At 34.8% G+C, this 25,015-nt stretch overlaps 1 protein-coding gene across 1 annotated transcript in view; it reads left to right on the top strand.

Moving 5' to 3' along the window:
* PTPRD (protein tyrosine phosphatase receptor type D) overlaps nt 1-25,015 on the top strand; it is a 420,315-nt gene that overhangs the window by 232,530 nt on the left and 162,770 nt on the right.

Below are 25,015 nucleotides of genomic sequence, written 5' to 3'. Positions count from 1 at the left end.
TGCTCTCAGACACATGATCTCATTTTTTGTGTGGTCCTTTGGGGACCCAGGAGTTGGACTCAATGATCCTTCTGGGTCCCTTCCAACTCAGATATTCTATGATTCTACGAATAATTTAATATGGTTTTGTATGTGTGTGGCTAAAGACATTTTGAGAGAGCTTTGGTTGGGTTCCCTTGTGTTAATCATCAATGTGGTGATGGGGTGATGTGTCTGATAGCAGACATAGGCTGCTGTCAGATGACTATCACCCACAGACTCACAATTATCTATGGCAGCCATGCCTCATGCTGGCATTTTAACACGTGTTCAAGTCTGTGGTTTAGCTCGGGGAGAAGGATTTAGCAATGCAGCAAGGTGCTGAACAGTGTAAGCCTTCTGCCAAACAAGTATTTTCATTTCAGATATATCCTTCAAAACAAATTTTATTCAACCTGGCCTGATATTTGCAACTTTCCAGTCCTGCATATACTCTGTTTTCAGTACTGGTTATTTTTGATCTGAAGTGCATGGATTATTGGAAATGTATGACAGACATGGTAAGGGCAACAGATTAACTACTGTGGAATAACTAAAGTGATAGTAATTACTAACTTTCAGACAGGTACATGCAGGACAATGAATATGTGAACAAATATATTTTTCTAGCATTGAGAACATAAATCTTTCAAAGTAAGGGCTTTTGGATTTTTTTTTCTCAGTTATGCTACTAATCTACCACATGATTATTGATCAATCATAATACTGCATCATATCAGTATTTAATTGTCTGCAAAGCAGAAAAATCTTATACAGAGAGATTTATGAAATCTATTTTGCACAGTTAAGTTCTAATAGCTGCTAGCTACTAGCTAGTAAATGCAAAAATTTACAAAAAATATGTGAAGTCCCAGGCTATTCAGTGTTTCTTGGACATATACAAGTAAAAATTTTACTAACTTATGGCTATTGAAAAATGCTGAGAAGTGAGAATGTTCTTCTGTCATTCCATCTGCTTTCCACATAGGTCTCTTGATATCAACATGCAACAGCAGCAGAGAAATCAATATATTATGCTTTTACCTTGTGGAAGGTTGTAGATGGAGATCTTCAAAGTAGTACCAATCCCTCTTTGCAGGCAGTGGCTGAATATCTACAGATTTGCATTTGGAATCTATCATTAGCAAAAAGGACAGCCTTTTAAAGAATCATGTGAGAGAATTTGTAAATTAGCATTTTGAGTGTTAGGATGTGATGCTTTCCATGATAAATCAAGAAATGTTTTGAAACGCTGCAGTTGTGGTTTTGAAATATCTTGTACTGCCTTTGCAGGTCTACTGTTTCTCTATAGATCACTCAGTCAAAAGTTCAAGTCCTGTAACAGACATCTGCAGGTGCTGAACTGCTAGTGTTGCAGTCCATTTCAATAGAAAGAGTTACACTATGCATGTTGTTCTCAAAATAGAGCAAAGAAAGTACAAAACTTTTCCCAATCAGAACAGGAAAGAATTACTTGGTTGTACTTTCTAATTACATAGATCTATAGCTAGAGCTCTTTCTTTGAACAAAGAATCATTACTACTAGTGAAAACAGTATTATGGTAAATATTCTTTTGTTATTATTATTTCTTTTATTATTATTTCTTATTATTTATTATTATTATTATTCCTTTTCTATTTTAATAATAAATCAAAGTCTGGAGGGGAGGGGAGGAGAGGGGAGGGGAGAGGAGTAGAAGAAAAAGTTTTTTAACGGTGTTGATAGCAAAAGGCAAACTCATAGATCAGACTGGGCTGTAGGTAAAAAGGCATGTAACTAAGAGAATTAGAAGTACAAAATTTTCCCAAAGTTGTTACTATCAATTTTAACACTGATCAATCTTTTTATCCTATTAGCATAGACAGAAAACAGCATATACTGTACACAAAAATTGTAAACAAAGTGATAATGTGCATATGCTGTGTTTTTTTTGTTTGTTTGGTTGGTTGGTTTTTCAGAAGGAAGAGGAAGGGTGAAATTTATGTAAGAAATTAATATTGAAGAATTAGTGGACTGATGATAATGGATAAAACTATTTCTATTATGGCAGATGAGTTATTTTAATAGTATAAAATACTGAATGATATTTTGCTTTAATTCTCTCTAAATAATGTTTATTCTTCAAAATTCCTATCACATTTTAGTGATATTCAGTTTTACATTTATTTCGTGGTTTGTCTTTCTGTCATTATATGTACCTTCTGCTTTAGAATTAGTACTTGGTTAACTGGCCTCTACATAACGTTATTCTAGAAAGACATGCTGATATTTAATTACCATGAAACAGAGGAACTGGAAGGAAAAGAGACAATAGATTGCTTAATAGAATTATTAGACTATGAAAATGCACATTCCTCTTCTAACCTTTCCTTTTACGATATTTGCCTATCATATGGTTGTGAATTTGCAACAAAATGCTTTGGCTAAAATTAAATTGAGTTAATTTCTAACTAAAGATGTTTATAAAATGTTCCTTAATTTGAAAATCTAAAAACAAACAGTAGAAAATGGGGGGATATGTGTCAGTAACTTTAGGATGGAGAAATATAAAGACGTACAGAATATGTGTATGATCATAGGTGAAGAATAGTTAAAATGTTACAAGAAAACACGAATAAAAATGGATTATTAGGAAGGATTGTGAATGAAGCAGATTATTGACCAAGTCCTTTTGATAAGGTAGGATCATGAACATCGAATCTGTATGTGATAGAATATTCTTTCTTCCATCCCACTAAAACTTAGATATATTTAGTTATTTTTACAGAACATTAAAAATCGCAATGCAATCTTTCGTTCTCCAAAGTCACTTCTCAAACACCTAAATAAATAAATAAATAAATAAAATAAAAGTTATTGCTGTGATACAATTTTCTTTTTAGCAAAAATGATTTTACATCTCACCATGTTGGAAAACAACACCGAACAACACAACTAAAAAATTTTATGCTAGTTTTTCTGAGACAAAACATGAGGTCTCCACTAGATAATGGAAGGCAATTGTTTATGATTTTCCTTTTCTTACCTTGAATAATACCATTCAGTAGATGATTTTGTTTTATTTAATCATTCATCAGTGCAAATAAGTGGAAAAAAAAAATCCCATACACATTTTTGTGTTATGTCTTGATACCTGATCCAAGAAGTCCTTATTTTAGCAATTGCTTTCCTTGCTTTTTTTTTTCTGATATTTATGTAGTCCAAATTTCATAGAGTAAACTAGCAGCCTAATTTCTGTGTCTACATTTGGCAAGTTCCTGATAACTTGCAAATACAGTATTTATCTCTTGTCCTGCTCTGATTGACAGCCCAGAAATAGCCTTTTAAATTGTGTCAGATTCTCATATCTCTGTTTGAAAGGTAATGTTAAACAGTTTTCTTGGCAGCCTGGGTGAATTCTTGAATCTAACAAATCAGCTGTTTCGGCCATTGTACCAAGCTTTTGTCTATGAGAAAGTACATCATTTTATCTTTGCACACTAATAGCTTTCTGAAAACTGTTGCAGCTGTCCATTTACTTTGGGGCATGTGATAGCTCAAAGTAATTTATTTACCAAAATAGAGCTATTCTCACTAGCCATACTCTTATCATATATTAAGTCATTATTTTGCATTTGCTCCACTGTGGAATGAATGAAAATGTTCCATTGTCACAAAAAGCACTAAGGTTTTATAAAAAGGAAGGAATAGTGGATTCAAAAACTCTTTAGAGAATAGTATGGTCTCATTGGCTGTCATATATTTATCTAATACTTCAATCAACAAATACTGTATTTTTATTACAATAGCTTTCTATGTTTCCAGTAAAGATTGAAACACTGTTGTGCTGGACACTCTACATGGTCATGCAGTGACACGGTTCTTGCTGCAAAGTCTTTACCATAGAATAGATAAAAGCTACTAGAGAAAATGCAGCTATTATTCTACTGATATAAGATACTCGCTGGATATAAACACCCAGTTTCATGGCCCAGAAAGCATAGTATGTCATCAGAATTTATATAAGAAACCTTTTCTTGCTCCTACCCATTACTGAGTTGCTCACATTTGCTATTACAGTACTAATGACAGAATACCAAAATAACATCAGCAACATAAGTGAAAGTAAATCTCCAAACAAATAAAATAAATTCATAATACACTTTTGAACCATGATTTAAATGAATATATTTTTAGACAGTTTGTTTACAAGGATATTAGGAATGCATATTCTGACTCAAAATCACAAACTATCCTGAAATATCAAAATAGGAAATCTGGGGCCTGCTTCTGCAGATTGGTTACAATCATCAACTCCAGGGCTAACTAATAAACACATTTATGAATTTAGAAAGCACTTTTGAGCATGTTGAAGTATTTATCATTTACTCTCCATTTTAATATATATTGTGCCACTGAATAAACACAGTTTTTGTTATATTACCAATTTTTTTACCTTACCTTATTTTTTATTTATTTATTTTTAAAACATACACTAGTACACTATCACTGTAATTAAATTAGACTTGGTAGGAAGACAGCGCTTCCTCTCAAGCTGTCCTCTGATGCTGTTTATGACTAAGTGAAAGAGTTTATCATCCCACACCCATCTTCCTTTTATGGTCATTGTCCGCTTCCTGAACTGCTATTAATTTTCATTATCTCCTAAGAGAACATCAGCATTAGTCCCATAAGCTTGTACAATGAATTACTTCATTCAGGTGCCTCATAAGTTTGGTTGCTATTTCCTGAACTTATCTTGTCAGTATGTTGCAGTAAAAATGAGATTTCCTTGAGTATTCCTTGAGTGGTGCAGAAAACAAATACACTTTGTGACATGATGGTTTTTGCTTTAGTTAGAAAGTCCACTATAAATATTTATCTGACTTCTTTCACCACTGTTTTATATGAGTATTTGAAGATGATAATCCATGTAAAGATTTTTTTTTCTTTTTTTGTGATGTAGCTTCTTGTAGAGAAAATCAAATTAGTCCTGACAGATTTTTTTTCAGGTCACCCATGGTTATAGAGGAACCCTGCTGTATTCCTTCTGTATATTTTCAGAACAGCTGCCACTGTATTATCTCCTTTTCAAAAGCTACAGACAGAAAATCTCTTTCACCTACTCATTAAAAAAAAATGCAGCCAAGTCATTTAAAATCTCACATATGAAAATCAGTTTATAAAAACATTTAACGTGTGTATGTAACTAAGTATATGGTCAACCTACGTAGAGATGAAGTGCCTTTACATGTTTGGAATATTAATAACAAAATATTTTATTTTCATTGTCATTGACAAGGCATTCTAATTTAATAGGAGTCTTTCACTTGAAACACCCCTTTTCTCTGCATTTTGCATTTCAGTGTAGCCGGTGAACCTCAGGATGTGAATCTGTATGAATCATGATCTCTTAAAGGAGTTGATTGTAAAATATGGTGTACAGTTAGATTTAATAGCATTTCCAAGCTTAAAATTCAGGATCAGCTCTTGTGATATCAGTATGAACCATAGTAAAGTTGAAATCAGAATGTGCTCAAATGTAATCATACAGGGGAATGCAGTGATACTGATTAAATTCACAAAGCCTGATAAAGAATCTACAGAGGAAGAATAATATCAGTAATTAGAGACAAAAAGAAGTTCCTGGTAAAGATATGATCAAAGAGGCTAAATGTGCCGATCTGTGATTGTTCAGTCTGTGCAGTCTGATCACTGCACAGAAGTTGTAATGAATTTCAACACCTTTGAAATATTCTGATATTATAATAATGGTAGTCTATTTCCTATTTGTTTTGACTGTGTATGGGATATAAAGAGAAGAAAAAATTAACACCAGCTTGTGCTTTTTTTTTTAAATTATTTTTTTGAATATGCTGTATTCCTGTGTTATTATGCTGAAAATGATTGTTCTCAATAACATTATAATTGTTTTCCAAGTCCATATAAGGTTTGGTTTGGTTGGATTATTTTTGTTTTTGTTTGTTTTCAGAGATTAGAGAAGCACTGTGTTTGCTGGAGGTGCTTGCTTGGGATGTTTTATTATATTGATTTGTGTGGAGAGAAAAAACATATATTGACACAAATTACCATCAAAATATGACCTTCTGCATTAAAACTGAAGATCTGACCTTTAAAGACATTAGAACCTTAGTTCAGAACATGTTTAATTAAATATCTTCCAAAGTAAGAATGAGATATTCTGGAGAATAAAGCAATGTGTTATTCTTAGCCAAAAAAATTGAGCTGTTTTAATATTTTGCAAAGTCAGTCTTGGACAGTCCACATCCTTCCTCACTAGAAGTGTCTTTCCTTAAGCTAGCAGGAAACAAAACAGTTGTTAATGTAGACAAACCATGAGGTAAATGGGAACAGATTCTGTTGCCTGTGACCTACTGGAGGTAGGGTTACGTCTAAAATGTCTGTCACAAAGCCTGTAGTTAATTTAATGATGTGAGTTACAGTAATGTTTTCTAAGATATCTGGGGGGGTGGGGGTGGAAAAAAATCCAGATTTTTTAGTGTGATGTCAAATTGAGTTAATTGGTAAGAATAGTTGAGGATTTTAAAGCAGATGAACTACTTGAACTCTTGTATCTCACAGGGAGCACTGAGAAATTCAAGAGTTCTTATTTTTCAATTGCAATGCCTTTATAGGTCGGTTTCCATATCTTGGGAAAAACTGAGATGCTTTAGCCCTGATTCTATTGATGTTCTGAATGAGAATACTGTTGAGAGGTGTTGAGTGGTGATTTGAGTGAAAAGCTTAGATAGAACACATTTATTTCATGTGTATGAGCAATAATTAAACAGAGAACATGATTTTTGTTGTTGTTGTTTCGTTTTTTTTCCTTGTAGTAGAACAGCTGGCTGTGAAAATGAACTACAGAGCTATTTGATAGATTCTGAAAGCATTTCTTAGTGCATGAATTGTCTTTTGATATGACTTCAGATTTTGTTTTGCAGGATTCTACCCAATGCGTTTTTAAATTTATCTCAGGGTTTGATTCATTCCTGGCCATTTGCTTATTAAAGTGTTATTTTTTTCATATTTTTCATATTTTTTTCATGTTGGATTTTAAACCAGTCCTATAGAAGTCTACAAGACTCCTTGGAAATTCTGCTTAGCCAGAGTACAAAATACAGAAGTAGATATCCTTGGCCCATGTCTGCCATGCTATTGAGAAGTTCATTTTATCTAATCTGAATATTTTTTCCCCGTATCCAGTTGGGGAAACTGTCATTTATTTTTTTTTTTCCATCATGCAGTCACTTTCTCCTTACTTCAAACTCAACAGCAGGCTACATGATGCTGATTTTTTTATGTGATTGAGTGTACTGACTAAGTGCTGGATAGAGAACCCAATCCTTTCTAGTATGTAGTTTCTGTACAGACTGTTAAATTGGTCATCAATCTTTCAGGTTTTTCTTCATTAAAACAGTACTGACATACTGACTCTCAGAAGTCAGCCCGAAATATAGTTAGGTGTTTCTAGGATACATTTTTTTGATTATTATTATTTTACGAGTATTTTTGAAAATCTCTAATACTGTTTCTAGAAGGATGTTTTGCTCTGTGGAGATGATAGATAGATAAATAAATAAATAAATAAAATGTTTTATCTATAGCTAATGTTCTGATTTAAGGTGATTAGTAGGATTAATCTTCTATATGATTCTATAGGTTTATATATCAATTTCTGCGTTCTTGTAATTTCTGAGTTTCAAGTTCGCAAACAGTAGTCTGTGCCTGAATATATCCAAACACTTAGCATTTCCCCGAAGATATAACACTAATTTAGGGTGAACATGAAGCATATTAAGAAATAATTCTAGAAATCCTGGAATGTGACTTAGGGATATATTCTTTTTTTTTTTTTTTTTTTCTTGTGACTATCTGATGATCATTTACAAAGTTCTTCATTAAGATCACTGAAATGAGGTGTCACTGTCTAGCATTTAGTATACGTTTTTATACAAGAGAAAGAGAATGCAGCACTTGCTCATAATGTTTTACTCATAATGTATTACTAGCTAGATTAAAAAAAAATGGAAAAAAAACAATAAATTATGTTTTTACTCAATTTGGGAATCATGAGATGACTTAATATCTGTGAAATGATTATGCTGATATTACATTCAGTGCTCAGAAACAAAACTAAAGCTTGTTTTTTTGTTGTTTTTTTTTTGTTTGTTTTGTTTTGTTTTTAAGTGCCATATATGTCTTCATCACATTTAAACTTTTGAATTTGCATGTAGATGTGATCATTAGGCTGGTTTGAGTTTGAGCACAAGTATCTCACATGCATAGTTATATTGCAGATGTTGAATATTTATCAGTACTTCACTTGGAAGTGCATGTTTCCAATTCTTCTAAGAGTTTTATTCACAGTCCTTTAACTTATATATTGTGGCGAGATGGCACACACCATTATTATTTTTTTTTCCCTACCAAATAGTGAGAGAACATAGCTGTCCCACATGAAGAACATTTTGTAGAAAGGCAGAAAGCACAGGTGGTGGTGTAATTATTTTGTGTATCTACCTCTTACAATTCTGTATGCACCCATACAATCTCTAAACATCTTCAGAGGTAGGAGCTTCATTATCTTCATCATACAAATATGCTAAGAAATGGAAAAGTGAATTGTCACACTTAGAGATGGTAATGATGCCACCAAATCTGGTATTCAGTGCTGTAAACAGAGAGTCGGGCTATCAGAGTTAAAGCAACAATGAAACCGAGAGAGCTGTCATCTTGGGAATAAAGGGATCCATCCTCACCAGAACTTCATAACCTTCAGTAAAATCTTTGTGAGTCTTCATTTCCTCTGGTGCTAAGCACAAACAGTGCATATACTAGCAGCAAAGCTTTCACCTCAACACACTAGCAGAAAGTATACACCAGCACCATACACTTGGGTAGAAAGTGTACTGCACTGGCAGAGTAGTCCTCAGCAGAGACCCTCAGAAGCTAAAAAGCCTTGGAGTCACCAAGGTTCTAGGCAAATAACCAAAAAAATGAAAGCAGCAGCAAGTTCAAGAGAAATTGTTGCTTACCGATGTGTGAGAGAAAAAGAGTTAACTTTGCAGCTAAAACAAAGGAAGTACTTGAAATTCTCATCTTTGCTTTTGGGAGATTGACGAATATTTATAACTCTCTGGGGAGACAGGTTTGAACAGAAGACCAAACACTGACGGAAAGATTCCTCTGCTGAAAGCAAACTGGGGGAAAAGAAAAAAAAGGAAAACAGGTTCTAAAAGATAGTTATCTCCAGAGTAAAAATACCAAGAAGACCAAAGCATAAAACTCAAATAAGTCTCTTCTAAGAGTCTTATAGAAAAAGGATTCTGTCACAAATATAACTGGTTACACTACTATAGAGAAAAATATGGAAAGATAAAACAGAAATTTACTATAAAAAAATAAACTTATGCACAGATGAAACACCAGAAATCACTGAGAACACTAACAACATTTTAAAATAAAATCAGTAAAAAATGAATGCTTTAGTTTTAACACAATTAATAACATTGATACAGGTGCTATTCAATTTACAGAACATTAAAACTTGTATGAAGTGTTCAAATATTTTAATTTTAACATAACTAATAGTATCAATACAGGTACTATTCAATTTTTAGAGAATATAAGTTGTGTAAGGGATTCTTAGAAGCAGGTGTAATACTGTTTTCATGTATTAAAAATGAATTATAGGTTTTACAGTATCTATTATTTTGATGCACTTCTCCAACTCCTTCATTATGTGCACATCACAAGAATAGAAACAGTATGTGTTTTGTTGTAATAATTATTAAACTAACATCTCATACTGACTGAAAAAGTAGTTGTTTGCTTAGTTCCCTACAACATTTAGCTGTGAACTTTTCATCTTACAATCTCTTAATAACAGAGGTAGACCAACTAACATACAGCTCCTAAAGGAAATGGTGATACTAGGTGCTAATCTTCCAATTAAGATAAAACAGATACATCGATATCTATCTGAGTATTTGAGTGTACCCTCAGTAAGTCTGCAGATGACACCAAGCTGGGGGGAAGTGTCTATCTGCTGGAGGGTAGGAAGGCCCTGCAGAGGGACCTGGACAGGATGGGTCAATGGGCAGAGGCCAATGGGATGAGGTTCAACATAGCTAAGTGCCGGGTCAAAACGACCCCATGCAATGCTACAGCCTCGGAGCAGAGTGGCTGGAAATCTGTGCAGAGGAAAGGGATCTGAGGGTGATGATTGATGCTCACCTGAACATGAGCCAGCAGTGTGCCCAAGTGACCAAGAAGGCCAATGGCATCCTGGCTTGTATCAGGAATAGTGTAGCCAGCAGGACCAGGTGATCAACCCCTTGTACTCAGCTCTGGTGAGGCTGCACCTTGAGTACTGTGTTCAGTTTTGGGCCCCTCACTACAAGAAGGAAATCAAGGACCTGGAAAGTGTTCAGAGAAGGGCTACAAAGATGATGAAGGGCCTGGAACACAAGTCCTGTGAGGAGCGGCTGAGGGCACTGGGGTTGTTTAGTGTGGAGAAGAGGAGGCTCAGGGGACACCTTATTGCTCTCTACAACTACCTGAAAGGAAGCTGTGGGGAGCTGGGGGTCAGCCTCTTCTTGCAAATAACTAGCAGTAGGACAAGAGGGAATGGACTCAAGTTGCACCAGGGAAGGTTCAGGTTGGAAATTAGGAGACATTTCTTCTCAGCAAGGGTGGTTAGACATTGGAATGGGTTGCCCAGGGAGGTGGTGGAGTCACTGTCCCTGGCAGTGTTCAGGGAAAGGTTGGTCATGGTAATTAGAGACATAGTTTATTGGTTATATTGGTGGAAGGGGGGTGGTTGGACCAGATGGTCTTGGATGTCTTTTCCAACCTTAATCATTCTATGATTCTATGATATGTGCTAGAAAATTGGTGCCATTTGTCTGGGCACTATTGCAAGATATATATAAAAAAAAAAAAATAGAGTTATTAACCATGAGGGGTGATAAAATTCCATGATACTTCTAAGCAGGATTTTATGTGTATGCATGTTAGTTATGAATAAAGCATCTACCTGTTCAGGCTCTAAGAAAGTTTATGTTTAGTGGTATGAATATTCATTAAATGACTTTCTTGTTCTACCTGTGACATTAGAAAGTAATCATTTACTTCTCTGCAGTGCTGTATCTGTTTAGGATGAGAGCTAGCCCAAATAGCACAATGAAATTAAGTGTTCTTGATGATGCACATCAAAATTTTTGTAGTACTCACCATAATATCTAAACAGTGCTTTATGAATCTTCAGGCAGATAAGCAAGATAGCATGTAAATGCAAGTTGATCTCACTGATACACTTGAGAAAGATATTGTAATATTTTTCCAGGGGAAGGGGATTTGTGAGTGATCTGATTCATTTTTGTAGTAGAAGAAAAGCACAATATAAAATAGCCTATAAAAAAAAAAAAAAAAAAGCAATAAATTGAGAAAATATGACATTTCAGGAACATACATGAGTATATGTAGTTCAATTGCAGTGATTTTTCTCGGTGAGACTACTCATTTGCTTTAAGATAAGTTATGTCATAAAAATAAATAAATAAATAAATAGATAAATAAAGCCATGGGCAGCCAATCAAGAAATAATTTTCTGAATGTGATTATTTGATACAGAATGCCTGGTTTTATGATAACCTGATCAATATTGTTTTTTCATAATTTCAACAGTTAGGCAATCTCATTGGATCAATTTTACAGGATGATGCAAAACTGAAGTTGAAAGGTCTTATTTTAATGTGCAGTGGTTTTATCACATTATCTGAAATGTTTTGGAGCAGGTGCTTTTTGGACTCAAATGTACTATGTGAATGCTTTTCCTGTCTTTCGTACGATAAAATTAAATAATGAAAACAAAAGCAAGACAGTTCATTATATTTGAAAAATCTTCTCTAATTATATTGAGCTGTACCAATCTCTAATTGTACCCTTTTTTCACTATAATGGAAAAGCCTGTTTTATGAGATTCTTTTCAAAATCATATTACTTAAAAAATATGTATTAAAATGTTTGCTGTTGCATTCGTTAAAAAGAAAGACAATGATATCTCTGAAAGCTTCTGTAGCTAATTCTAGGTACTCAGAAGAAATCACAGAATTTACACAAGTTACTTTTTGGTCATACATATGTTGTGCATGTGTTTAGCATTGCTATAGTTTGCTGCTAGACATTGGATATACACTTTTTCCTTACCCAGAGTCATTAGAAAAATATTCTCCCAGTTTGCAGGTGATGTCTCCTGAGTTTTAGACCCATGATGATTTCTAATGTCCTGCATTAACTTTGAAACAGGTCATAATAACTTGCATTTGATATTTGGATACATTTTTGCTTTTCAGAGATTAATGTTAGAAATTTTCTAAGGAAATTTTATACACTTTTCTGGAAGTACAGAATTTGTACCTAAATTTATGCACGAAATATGTTAAATATACTACCTGTGGTGGTCAAGAATTTTTTTATTTTTTATTTTTTTGATTTTTATTCAGAGACTTAGTAGTGAGAAAGATGGTTTCTGTAAGCTTATTTAAAACTGATAGAAACACCTAGGTGTGCTTTCGATCAGTTGTTTGAGACTCCAGTAGGAGAGAAGACTGCAAAGCCATTTTTTTTTTCTTTTGAAGACCTAAGCTATCATCAGTAGTTCATGTTATCCTACTTGCTGTATGAGTGTCACAGATGGAATTGATATGTGTTTCATTTAGAAGAGAGAAGCAGCGATATGTTTTATTGATATAAAGTAGTGATTTATCAAAGCTTACATGACTTCAAGATTCAGTGATGACACTAGGCTATGTACTGTATAGAGGAGAGGGTAAGTGAGATGCACAGGGGATACCCTCTTGTTGAGTCACAAGGTTCAGAGAGGACCCCCCTGCTATCTAACCTCCTATTTAGAAGATCCTAGGTGTGGCTGGATCCAATCCTAGTCCCAGACTTGGCCAGCAGTTATGTCTAACGGATTATATGTGCACAGTTAATCTCAGATATAATCTAAGTGAAGCTTAGAAAGTTAAGCAAGCTATTAGTCACTCACTGAAGATCTGCTGTGGCAAGGAATTTCTCAACATTGAAGAGTGAGGGATCTATGCAGCAGGTGAAACCTCAAGAAGAGTCCCTACTCAAGGGGAGATCATGCTGTGCAGCCCACTGCCATGCAGGAGACCTCAAAGGGCTCTTGGGCTGCTTACTATTTGTGGGTAAAGTGATTGACTTATAGTGATATTTGAACGTCAACTGCAAATGTTAATTTCTTCCAAATTTGGCTTGAGTTGGGCATATACCAGCACGGTGGGTAGTTGGGTGCCTTGCTCAAATTAGCCCTTGGCTATTATCTGTCTCCCCCGAATCCACTTTGAGCCAGATGCAGCCATGACAACCAGGTGTATCCATTACAACCACCACTGGAGTTTGTCACTTGAGAAGGGCTACAGGAAATAAATATCATTTTAGAGGCTAGGGGGAAGCACATTGTCATAATGAGCTGGTAAAGATGATCACAGTCAGCAACAGAGATGTGGGAATTTGCTGGGTACTTGCTGATAGTTTCTAAAAGCTTCAGACATTCTGGTGCAGGAAAAAATTCCCTGCGTGTTGAGGCAAGAACTTTGCAGAACTGTTCCTTCAGCCATGATTTCAGTGATACTGAAATTTATGCAAACCTAGTTACTAAATACAAAAATATTACGTTACATAGTAAACTTGAATATGTATCTTGGAAAATTTTGGCCTAATGGTTTACAAATTTGAAAACTCAAGAAAGAATATTCTTTTGCTCTGTAGAAGCATAAAGATTTTTGAAGCCCAAACTTAAGAAAATGTTTTTGTTAAAGGTCTTGGTGGTTCTCTTCCAGGGTAGCTTGTTTGTGGTTTTCTAAAGGGAATTATGATGGTAAGGTGGGGCTATGGCGATAAGAGTGTTTATGTTCCTGTTTATTACATGAACTCCATCAGGTTCTGTAATAATATGCAGGCTTAGAAGTATCATTCTAAACATTAACCTCACCCCCCCCTTTTTTTTTCAGAATCATTTTAATACATCACGGTAAACAGTTCATTCAGACTTTTTTTTTTTACACCTTTTTTTTACTTTTTTTTTTATTTTCTGGGAGTGCAGTACAGAAAGCAAGAACACATACACACATAAAGAAAAAGTATATATACACTATATATTAGAAAGAAGTTTTCCTCATTTGCCAAATGAGACAGATTACTCGAAATTCAAAAGCGACCAAACCCACTTTTTATAATCCCTAATATGTTTCAAGCTAAGGTAACACTCAGAGCAGATTATGTCATAGCAGTTATTTAAATATTATAACTTAATATGGCTAATTAATTAATTAAAAGCAGAAGGATGTACAGATTGATTTTTACAGTCTTCCCAAAGTACAATATACCAAAATGCTGTTGTGTAGTCTTAAAATAGGACTATATGCTATATATTAATCTAGCTGCAGAAATTTTCTCAGTTACTATAACATCTGACCTGCTCCCAACTACTTCAAAAGAGTGCAAAAAATAATCTTCCTGACTACCTCTCCATTCTACAGGGAAATTAGTTTGATCCCTTTTCTCTAAAAGAAATGAGTTTTGTTATATAATGGACGGCAGTTGTTATTGCTAATAAATCCAAGGAGAAACAGTTGCATTGTTGAACTCAGACACAACCTTGGTACTCTCAGTCAACTGTGTTGCTTATGTGGAATAGTGTCTCTCAGATCCATATCTTTGTATTGTTCTTGTTTTTTCTTCATCTGCACCTTGCTCATACAACTTACCATGTGCTAAGTATGTCTACAGTTGGCGCAGAGCTTCTTGTGCTTACACTCTTTTTCATGTCCTCAACACATACAATGCTATGCTAAGCTTAGTCTCTCAGACTGTCTGTTTAAAGGCAGGAACTGGCTCTCTACAGCTGTTTTACTTCATTAATTTCATTAACAGAACAGTTTGTGATGACTTTGCAAATAAATAACTTTCATAACATGAAATCTTTCTATTCCTTTGCATATACATGTATTTTACTTCATTTTTCGTAGCCCTGCCTGTTTCTCCTAGCCTTCCAGCCACCACATTGGTCTGCTTGAACATTACCTCAGCATGCATTTGGGCCCATAACTTCCAGCTACACAGAGTATCTAATTCTTTCTGTCCATGCTATTACTTTATTCTACTGGAATTCAATCACTGCTGTACCTGTGTTAACAAAGGATTTTTTTCATTTGTAGAAATTTATTTCATAAAAAATAAAGTAAAATAAATACACCACCTCTCCACTTTTTTTTTTTTTTTTTGGGTAGAAAGTGCATTTTTAGGTTCATTTTTGATCAGCTAGATGAAAGTTGGTGAGAAAATTATATTGAAAGAAAAGTGAAAAAGAAATGCTTATGTGTACTCTACATAAAAGCAATTTAATATTTAGTAAATGTTCACAAATATTGGTGATGACATTTTTCATGTATAATTCAGAAGTACTCAGTCTGACTAGATTGTAATAAATTTCGTTTTATGCTGCCTGTCACATGTTTTGATGTCATTGTATTTTTTAGAGGTAACATTGGATTTCATGATTATTTAAAATGGCTGTGATGGGATTACATGTGTTATCCTTGAGCTCAGGCTATAAAACAGTTCTATTAATTTTTTTTTTTTTTAATATCTTATGCCAAATCAAAATCTCAGTTCTGAGATTTTATATATATATATACTTTATATATATATATATATATATATATACTGACAATATAATTTGTGGGGCAATTTGTTGATTAAATTGCCGCAAGAATTATAGCAAAGCTGAGTGAGTCCTGTTTTGTTCTATGTTCAATATCTTATGAACGAATCCCCACATCATTCCTGATTTACTGTTCGATGAGAAATATTAGCTGCTATTGCCATACAAATGTGAAAGTATCATCTTTAAAGTAAATCTCTCTCTTTCAGTCTTCCAGAAAGCCTGTTGGAGTTTGCTCAGTTCAGTTCACAATGGTTTACAATAGGTCTTTGAAAGCCATGTGGTATTGTGAAAAATGCTTTGGAAGGACACAAATGCTATTTCTGAACAGATCAGAAAGAGCATTTTCTTGGATCACCAAGTGCTCTGTTCCTGCTTCAGAGGCAGACTTCTGTCATCCTAGGAAGCATGACTGGATATTGAGTTTTCTTTCACACAATAACTCAGAGTACAGACATTGTCAGCTGTGAAAGCAGTACTTCCTATTAAATGCAGAACATGTTAAATCCTAGACTAGTCCCATTTCAGTTTCTGGCAGCAGCAGTATTTCATGTAGAAGAAGTCTCAGTTCTAATGTTTTTAGGGTAGCAAAATAATCCTCAGAAAAACAGTGTTTGTGACATAGTGTATCTTTGTCTTTTTGAGAAGAAAACCCTGGAAGTGTTGGCTACCTTAGGCTTTAGAAATAATCAAAGTTTATTTCTATTTATTTATTTATTTATTTTAATGTTACCATTTGTATGTTGTAAGCCACATATATATTACTAAGTGATTGTATGAAGGTGTAGCGTATTGGATTTCCAAATAACTCCATGCTCGTTAAAGGATATTTACCAGGCAGTAGTAATTATCAAACCTGGACACAGAATTGTGAGAAAGCTAGTTTTTAAGCAGTGTGTGTCCTCTACACAGAAAGCTCTTCTGTTTTCTTCTGGAATAGAAGTAAATTAGTTTCCCGCAGAAGAAAAATATACCTTTAACTTTCTTGTCTTTACACTTCCTCAGTACTACTTTGACTTCAGTGGTGAAAATCACACAAAGCCAAAAGAAAATCCATATCTTTTTTTTTTTATTTTTTATTTTTTACTGTGCCAGTTCTTCCCCATTAGTGGATCCCTAGGCATCTCCTCAGTATATGTGAGAGCAAGGGAACATTTTAATAGGTGGGCAAGAGAGATGAGGGAGCCCTCCCTCATATTCAGAAATATGGGGAATGAGGTCTAGAGTACACCCATTCCCTCCACAACCAAGCCACCAGGAAAAGACTTCACCATCCGCCCATACAGGAACTTATTTTGTGTCCTCCATTCATGTAGGTTCAAAGGTTCCGCACATTGTATTACTGCCAGCATTTTGGATTCTCTCTGTAGGTCATAAATACTAGAAAGAGATGGTAAAGCATGTTGCCTTATTCTCCTATATTTTTCTTCTTTCATCCAGGATTTCCATAGTTACAAGGCATGTGTTCATAGGGTAGAAAGATTTGAAAACAAAACCAAACCAAATGGGAAGTTACTCTATTAGTAATACCCATTGATACTATTACAGTCACCTTTCACCTGTAGTCATACAAGTGTTATGAATGTTTTAAACTTGTTCTTCTGACCAATATAAATGAATGCTGCATTAGATGCAGAAAAACTCTACATAGTTTGTACCAGCAACATTAATATAATGCTTAATAATAATGAATTTCAAGGGAAGATATCCCTTCAATTACCTCTCCAGTGCCCATTGTCTCTTCTGACATCTATTTTTTCTCATTCTCTACGACAACAATAGCACTTTTGTTGTTTCTTGTTCATGATTATTTTTGCTGTTTATTGAAATGCTGCATTAACATCCAAATTGTAACACCTGTATGCGCACACTCTTATGTCAGGCACCATAAAAAACAGCTGGAACGTAGCCTCTACTTTTACTAATGGACTGTTAATTCACAGCAACAAGAGTGTGTTTTATGTCCTAACCCAAAGACCTTTGTCAAAACAAGAAAGTATAAAATTTCAATTCCCTTATTCCTTGTTTCCTTCTTTTAAGGGACCAAACTGTAGGCATTCCCGGACAATTTGTCAAGATCTCTCTGCAAGACCTCTCTGCCCTCGAGGGAGTGAACAACTCCTCCTAATTTAGTATCATCTGCAAACTTACTTAGTGTCCTGGTTTCATCTAGGATAGAGTTAATTTCCCTCCTAGTAACTGGTAGGGTGCTATGTTTTGGATTAGGATGAGAAGAGTGCTGATGACATGCTGATGTTTTAATTGTTGCAGAGCAGTGCTTACACTAAGCCAAGGACTTTCCAGCTTCTCGCTCTGTCCTGTCAGCGGGCAGGCTGGGGGTGCAGCAGGAGCTGGGAGGGGACAGACCCAGGACAGCTGACCCAAACTGGCCAAAGGGGTATTCCATACCATCTGATGTCATGCTAAACAATATATAGGGGTGGCTAGCCAGGGTGGGGGGGCCAGCTGCTCAGGGATAGGCTGGGCATCGGTCACCGGGTGGTGAGCAATTGCATTGTGCATCACTTGTACACATTAGTATTAGTAGTACTAGTATCACTATTATTATTATTGTTATTGTTATTATTATTATTATCATCATCATCATGTCTTAATAAACTGTCTTTATCTCAACCCACAGGCTTCACTTTGCCGTTTCTCTCCCCCATCCCGGAGAGGGAGGGGGGAGGGTGAGCGAACGGCTGTGTGGTGCTTAGCTGCCGGCCAGGTTAAACCACAACACTTAGTATGAATTCAAGTCCTGCATCCAGATCATTTATAAAAATATTAGGCAGAACTGGCCCTAACATAAAAAAAAAAAAATAGAATAAATAGAATAAATAAAAAAAATAGAATAAATAAAAAAAGCTAAATAAACCTAAATAAAAAAAGGCCTGAGGGAACCCCACTATTGACTGGCCACCAGTTTGATATAACAGCATTTGCTATATGCCTTTGAGCCCAACCCGTTTGCCAATTGTTAACCCATCATATTATGTATTTTTCTAACTGTATGCTGGACATTTTGTTCAGAAGGATGCTGTAAGAAGTAGTATTGTAAGCTCTGCTGAAATCCTAAAAGGTTGTTACTTATATTGTCCATAATATTATTCATATATTACTTACTACCTTATTATTATTACTTATTATATTACAATATTACTTATATAATGTTTATATATTACTTATTACTTATATATACTATTCATATAGTAAATATTTTATTTCTATTTATATATTTCTATTTATTATTATTCATATAATATATAGAGAGTATGTGGTATATACTATATACTACTTAGTATTATTTATATATAACATTTTAGTATTACTCTCATGTGAAAACAAATTTTAAACAAAGCTGAAGGTATATCCACTCCAGTTCCATTGTCAGGTCCTTAAATTTTGCAGCTGTGACATTAATGTAGTTAGTATCATTTATGTTTGTCAGCTTGGATTGCAGAGTATGTAGGCTGCATTAAAACCATTCAGTAAAATTATAGCATAGTCGAAACAACATATCTGAAAGCCTTGTAACATCAGTAACAGAAATCGTCCCAATCGCAAGCTGAGTTCATCTCACTGTCTTAAACAGTATTATCATTCCTGTAGGTTTTACACATCTAGTGCAAAAGGGGCAAAGGAGGCAGAAGGGGACAATATCACCCCCTGATCTGCCAAGTCCTCTCCCAAACCACTCATTTTTTCTCTCTTGTCCTCTTTTGTGAAGCAAGAAAAAGATGCTTGTGCCCCCTTCTGAGTTCAGACTAGTTTGTTATGTGTTTATTGTGATGATTTGTTGTTTTATACTTAAGAATGAATATGAGGTAATTACTAATAAAAGTGTCTTGTATTTATTAATATTTTAACATAGAATATTAATGCATAGAAAGGAGAAAAAACAGAGATTTAAAACATGCTTTATGTATTTTGGAACCATCCATATATTTAGACTACTAACATGAGAAGTGATTCTTGGTGTACATATGAAGCTATTCTTGATCTTATTACTTGCCCACACCATAACATATAAAATTTGTAACATGCTTAAAGCAAAGGCAGTCATCATAGTACTGCTGTTGTTCTTCCCCCTTCATTTTTAAAACGAAAGGAAGGAGAAGGGAAAAAAAAAGAAAAAGCACAGATACGTTAAAATATGGACTAGACAGAGCAATCGTGTTTTCCTAATCCTTATTCTTGGCAAGCCCCCAATTTAACCCTGATTTAATGTAATCTAAATCCTAACCCTGTCCGGAAACTAGACTTCAAATTAGAAATCGTAATCATGAAAATTCATATTGCTCTCCTTTGCCGTGCGCTTGCCTTTTATTCAGCAGTGCAAAATACATAGTTTCATTCTTATGATATTTACATATGGAAATGTATGGGAGGCTGTATCCTCTCTGTTTCAGATGTGTAGTGTTTCTTTCCCTAAATATGTGATAGTGTGCACTTAAAACACTTCACATCCTCTGCCTTTGGTTCATTACCATAAATCTGGGTGAATCCTCTCCATATGTTAAAGAAGGGACATTTGGCAGGGATTCTTGGATTCCCTGCATTTCTTTAGGACATGACCTCTTCTATTTCCCTTTCTATTCCCACTAAGCATAACAAATATCCAGAAATTCAGTCATGAACAAATTTGGGCACATGATGTTCAGATGATGTGCTGTGCCATGACAATTATCTATGACAACGCCCATGTACAAAAGTGAGAATAACTCTTTATTTTGAGGCTTGCTTTTCTTATATAAAGTGAGAATTCTCCAACTGCTGATTCTTGTCAGCAGGTATTTTCACATGAATGGGACAGGTCATGTTGGAAAGAACTTGCTGTGCACAGCTTTAATTTAGCAGATTTTAAGAACTTAAGAAAGTACAAATTCCTTTTCCATTTTCACGTCATTATGAAAATATCTAATTTCAAAGACTCAATGTACTAATTTGTTAAAACAGAGAACTTATTTAAGGCTAAATTCTAAAAACAATGAACGCTTACTGTCTTAATGCAATGTGAAATTGCTGCTTCAACATTCATACAAATGAGTTCAGGCTAAGTGGCTTTATGTTTTGTTATAAAGACATTACAATTTGCAGAGTAATTGCATAGAGCTTCTAAACAAATTTGTTTTCTTTTGCATCAAAAATGCTTCATGCGTCTTGAAGATATTTTAAAATGTATTTTTAAATGTATGTTTTATAATGAGATTGTATGGACTGCTAGTTTCTTGTTGAATGTTTAGTGACTGACTCTGATCACCTAATCAGTCCCTAATTCCTTTTCCTTTGTGGTATAATTGCTTGAAATGTAAGATAAATCACAGCAGCCACCTTATATTCTTAATATGTATTTTCTTACAGCACAGCCATTTCCCACTTTTACTCACGTACAGCACCACTAAATAAAAATATCCATCTGTACATAACAGCTTTGAACAAAAAACCCTGGGAAAAGAATTAATTGTCTGTTCATGATTAGTTTTTTGGAAAAATTTACTTTGTAAAATATTTCAATAGGAATAATGTTTATTAATTGACACTTTTCTTATTCTTCATATCTTTTCAAACTAACTTAGTCTTTTATGTATAATAATAAACAGCTGTTTTTATTTTTTCATTTTATTTATTTTATTTTATTTTATTTTATTTTATTTTATTTTATTTTCATTTGCATAGTTCCTAATTAGTAGAGCAGAATACCAGCTTTGCTGCAAAATGTTGGTTTTCATCTTTCCCCCACTCTCTTTGATTTTACTGTTTTCAATCCCTCTTTCAGTTCAGTTGCAGGAAGAATGATTTTGAATAATATGGTCATGATGTCAAAACAGTGCAAATTATATGCTGCTGCCATCTGGAATAGTGAAAATAAAAGCTTTATTTACACTGTTCTTTGAAATAATAAAATTTATTGCAGCAGTTTATCTTCAGTATCTATAATGTATTCTGGAAATACTCCATGTGTGTCTTTTTATTCCATGAGCTACAGAATGACTAAAATTTGCCAGTGGCAAAGCCATCAGTAAATCTTGAAATAGATTAAATAGATTTTTTTTTTTCTTTCTGAATAGATCGTAGAACCTCCCCCCATTTCCACAAAAAGAATAATTGTTTCACATAGGACAGTGTATTTTAAAAGGCACAGTGAAATACTTTGAGTATGCATTTTAGCTAAATTACATAGATTAAACTAGACAAATTACACAGATTAAATTACAGGTTAATATGTCTATTCTGGAACACAGGTGTGTCTATGATGTAAATTGTTTATGTGGAAGAAAATACTTAACACCAGTATTACCCAGTTTTCATGTCAACTATCTTGGACCCAGGTGCTATTATCTTGCCTTTATACTCCATAATCCACAATCAATGTCAGCACAATTTTCTTTGGGTACTTCACTTGTACACTTCATACCTGTAATATAGCAATATTATCTTAGTGTTCTGTATCTAAGAAAATTATTCACAGCATTCTGTCTTATTAAATCACAATACTGATTGTCAAACAGATTAAGCAAGGTAGCTGCAGAAAATTTAGGACTTCAAGATCCTATCTGCTAAAGCTGCCACTTTTCTTGTTTCCAGTAGAGCACAAAAATGATCTGAAAGCAGTTATTTACAGGAAAAGTAGTCAAAATTTAAAGAAGGTGTCATAAATGCTGGATTAAGGTAACGGTTTCTCTTCCTTTAGCTGTGTGGGTAGATTTATCATGAAGAGTCAAAGGTAATGTAGTAGATTTGGATGAAGTCCTCTTCTTCCTTTGGATCCTGCTTTTGTATATACGTAGACTTTACAGCATACAGACATAGCTTTGGAATTTGCTAAAATCTTATGGAAGAGTTTTATCATTTGATAAAGAGAGATTGCAATAACATGTTTTCCCTTCGAGATGAGAGAAAACAATTATAGTTTAGAGCAGAACAGAGCTTGTGATATATAGTTGAGCCACAATTATGTTCAGAGTTTTGGTGTTTGTTTGTGGAAACTTAGAGTTGAATATAGCTTCTTTTTGTTAGAGCATAATTTAACTTGAAATGGAGGTATTTTCAAAATTACATTCCATCAAAATTAGTGTTTACACAAAAGCTGAGTTTAGTTTAATGTAGGAATCTCGAGGAGACTGTTTACAGATGAGCAGTGTTGAACAGACTAAATACATAAAGAAAAAGTTTAGAAATATTTTCTAAGAACTGTGATCTAAAACAAGGCAAGTAGGTTTGTATCATCCTCTCTTAAGGGTTCATGTGATAACTATCCTGTGTTGTTCAGATCATAGATTCAGTGAAAATTATTTTTTTTGTAGAGGCCTTCCAGCAACTGGAAATCATACTAGCACAATAGTAAAGGCATTCTCTTAACACCAGTAATGGAATGCATTGTTTCATAGTGCCTCACACTGTTAACACACCTAACAAATTCAAAGAATGTGCTCTATTTCTAAATTTCTTGCATATGCCATCCTAAACAAGATATGTATTACATGTATGACTCACCATGCACAAGGACAGAGAAATCTGCCCTTTAATGGCCTATCAAACTGACAGTACCAAATGGCTTTGAGAAGGTCAAGTGTGATTTAAATTGTTGATGAAATTGAAGTTAATTCACTTGAACTGAATATTAATATGAAATATTGGCATATAGCATGGTTTCGAGCCTAATGAACATATTAATAAGTAGTAAAAATATTTATCTTTTCACCTTATGTACAAGTTTAGAACTACCAATGTATCAAAAATTTGTAATAGTTATTTTTCTCTTACAGTGACTGAGACTGTTCACTAATATGATGCGCAGCTGTGTTGTACAGTGTTTGATGATTTGTCAAACTTGCTATCATCAAAATGTAAAGACAATTTTGTACAAATCACTAATAAACTCAGGGGGAAAAAAAGCAATTATCATCTTAAAAACTAAAACCACTGTGATATGCACTCCTATTAGAAATTTCGTTATTTCCCCAGCCCATTTTTAGTTGAATGTTGGGTTTTATTGCCAAATACCTGAAAGCCAGATTGGAAACAAGCCACAACTGTCAAAAATATAACAGTTCTGGCTATTTGAATCCGTTACATTGTGATGTTTCTCATGAAAATTTAATGAAGACCATTCATTCAAAGAGATTCTATGCATACAGGGAATGGATGGAATTTAATTACCCTTATTAAATATAAGAAAGGAAAGCTCTTTACTACTCCATCGTATTAGTATTCAAGATAAATTATCTTTGTTGTACGGTTGCGTATCCCCAAAAGTAACTCTGGAGTTTTCACTATAAGAAAGAGGGAAAGGAAGGGAAGGGAAGGGAAGGGAAGGGAAGGGAAGGGAAGGGAAGGGAAGGGAAGGGAAGGGAAGGGAAGGGAAGGGAAGGGAAGGGAAGGGAAGGGAAGGGAAGGGAAGGGAAGGGAAGGGAAGGGAAGGGAAGGGAAGGGAAGGGAAGGGAAGGGAAGGGAAGGGAAGGGAAGGGAAGGGAAGGGAAGGGAAGGGAAGGGAAGGGAAGGGAAGGGAAGGGAAGGGAAGGGAAGGGAAGGGAAGGGAAGGGAAGGGAAGGGAAGGGAAGGGAAGGCTCTGGGGAGACCTCATTGCAGCCTTTCAGTACTTAAACAGGGCTTATAAAAAAGATGGAGAGCAACTTTTTCCTCAGGCAGGAGGATAGGACTAGGGGGAACATTTTTAAACTGAAAGAGGGCAGATTTAGATTAGATGTTAGCAGGAAAATTGTCACACAGAGGGTAGTGAGGCACTGGAACAGGTTGCCGAGAGAAGTTGTGGATGCCCCATCACAGGAGGTGTTCAAGAAGAGGTTGGACAAGGCCCTAGGCAAACTGATCTAGTGGGTGGCATCCCTACCCATGACAGTGGGGTTGGAACTTGAAGGGTCCACTTTTAAGATGATCTTTAAGGTCCCTTCCAGTCCTTACCATTCTATGATTCTATGATAGTTGTGTAATTCCAACATCTAGAGTTTCTCAGTGTTTTGAAAACTTGCAGTGCGTTCATCCTCACAGTACTTCCCTTTAGCAGTAAACTGCCGTCTGTCTTACAGGTAGACAACTGAAGTACAGAGATATCAAATGTTAAGACCAACTGCACATAGGTAATCTGTGAAAAAAGCTAGAATTTTAACTTCATTCTCCTAAGTCCACGGCCATATTGTACACTGCGTGATCACACTTGCTTAATACTTGTCTTATGTAAAGAAGATTGTTTTTTCCTGTTGTTGATAGGCATACTA

The sequence above is a fragment of the Cygnus atratus genome, chromosome Z (assembly GCF_013377495.2).
Source record: "Cygnus atratus isolate AKBS03 ecotype Queensland, Australia chromosome Z, CAtr_DNAZoo_HiC_assembly, whole genome shotgun sequence".
Taxonomy (NCBI): Eukaryota; Metazoa; Chordata; class Aves; order Anseriformes; family Anatidae; genus Cygnus; species Cygnus atratus.
Note: the sequence above shows the minus strand (reverse complement) of the source record. Positions and strands in the feature narration are given on the sequence as shown.